Below are 2,222 nucleotides of genomic sequence, written 5' to 3'. Positions count from 1 at the left end.
GTCACATTCGAATTTGATTACCAAAGTTTAAACATTTACTATGCGTATTAGCTGACGTGCTTCGTCGTTTACAAATTATAACATGAATTTAAAAAATATATGTATTTATAATATTAAATATATTTTATAATGTACACAGATTTTTTTAACAACTATATTATATATACTTTTATTTATTTGTCGCATATCCAAAATGTTCTTGCTATATTAAAATCTTTTTTTTAGCCGGCCAAGTAAATCCGTATTTTTGGCCATAGACTAATAGAAAAAACTCTCTGCTGTCAGATTATGTTGATAGCAAATTGCAAGATACCTAACGTAGGATTTGTGTTTTATATCAGGAATAAGAAACACTATCTGTAAGTACAATATTATGTTATTTATTACTGTAGTAGTATTCTGTGTGTTTTGCATATATTATTCAAGTGTTAATTTATTGTTTTCTTAGTCTACACATACTTTCAATGTTTCATAATTCCGACTACTTTTTTTGAGGTTAGTTGCGTGGTTAGTTTGGAGGTTATTGCGAGAATGCCTGTGATTTCATATTTATTTGTTTGATATAATCTAAGGCGTTCTAGTTGTTATTAAACATGTTACCTACCTGATTACTTTATTTTAGTTAATCAATCTTTTTTGATGCTTTGTATTATCACTAATCCGTTTTAATTACCATTCTTCAAACAGTCGCACACTATAAAAGATTAAAAATCACACTATTAACAGTTCATATTATGTTTTTTGCAGATGGAGAAAATGTCTACCGAGATCTTTGCTTGTCGACGGTTTCATATGAATAAGATGGAATGAAATAAATCTTTTAATTAATAATGAAATAAATCCGACTTTCGGCGTAGGATTCGAACATGGCGTGATTCATATAATATTATTTATGACGTAGACCATCAAGCATATATACCCATTTTATAGATTTAATAGTACAATTACAAAAGGTAAATATAAAGTGACTAATGTTTGTAACCTATAGCTATATCTATCTCGCATACATATTTAAAAAATAAAACAATTTTATAATTACATTTTTGCACTAAATTTATTATCGATAATGATATAAAAGTTGCTAAATTAATTCATAATATTATAAAATATAATATAATTTTGCATATCAGTTACTTGTATCATATCAGGTATGTCATTTGGTAGAGCTTACTCTCCAAGTCTTTTCTTTTTCATCCTCAATATCACTTTGATATTAGAAACATTGTCTTTCTAACACCATTTCAAAGACTTTAAGTTTTCTAGATGCTGTATATTAATTCTTCTCTTCGGCTATATTTGCATCTTAGTTGCAGCATATGGATACAATGCGGCGCCTCCAAGAATCTCTGTCACTCTAGTTTTTTTGCATCGTTCCAGGTCATACTAGCAGCCCGTAACTCCGCCAGATATGCTATATAGATAGTATTTAGCGGCCATCCAGGACGCCGGAATCCGGTTGGCTTGAAGAACAGGCAAACCAGATTGGGATTCTCTTCAGGCACTCGCAGCACGTGGCCGGGCCAGGTACAAAGTTGCGTATTCACTCTCAACGTGATGCGAGGCTATTTGGTGCGTTCTTTTATCTCCCGTTACTTCTAAAATTACCGCACACCCAGTATCCGTCGTAAACATCTGTTCTCGAAGATCAGTATACGGTTGCTCGGAGCCTTTGTAAGGTGCCATGACATAAAAACTAGTAAGATATTTAAAATAGCTGCTAGAATGAATACATTGTTGAAAGGAAATGAAAACTGATAATATGATATATCAATTAATTTGTCCATCTGAAGTTGTAGATATCAGTTAATAATTATGTGTTATACCAGTAATTAAATGCTGACTTCAAATGAAAATTGACAATTAAATATTGAAATAATATATTACCAGTTTTGATTTTTTTAAGTACTATACTATATCCATGGTTCATATTACAATGTCATAGTAAAACTTAGAAGAATAAAATATGTCGTAAGACGAAATCAATCTTGGGGTTTTAATATAAGTTAAATAAATAGTACACAGCTAATTTGTTATTACTTTGAATACATGCCATGTCTTTACATCAATAAAAAACAGAAAAACAATTTAATAATGTATAAATATTTATATAAGACTTAACAACGTCTAGTTAGACATCTAGTTAGACACGATGACCTCCATTTAATTTCCTCTTATTTTAAAATTCACCAAGATATATCCTAATAAGTAGGTAAGTATATTAC

General features: G+C 30.1%; 1 long non-coding RNA gene across 1 annotated transcript; it reads left to right on the top strand.

Moving 5' to 3' along the window:
* The first annotated feature begins 258 nt into the window (after positions 1–258).
* On the top strand, positions 259–1,983 carry LOC147068237 (uncharacterized). The gene is made up of 3 exons (XR_015071375.1): positions 259–359; positions 748–953; positions 1,378–1,983. It is a non-coding gene; the product is annotated as an uncharacterized LOC147068237 (long non-coding RNA).
* Positions 1,984–2,222: the final 239 nt, after the last annotated feature.

This window comes from Rhyacophila brunnea, unplaced genomic scaffold, assembly GCF_057557595.1.
Source record: "Rhyacophila brunnea isolate RB1 unplaced genomic scaffold, BYU_Rbru_1.0 scaffold_3, whole genome shotgun sequence".
NCBI lineage: Eukaryota > Metazoa > Arthropoda > Insecta > Trichoptera > Rhyacophilidae > Rhyacophila > Rhyacophila brunnea.
Note: the sequence above shows the minus strand (reverse complement) of the source record. Positions and strands in the feature narration are given on the sequence as shown.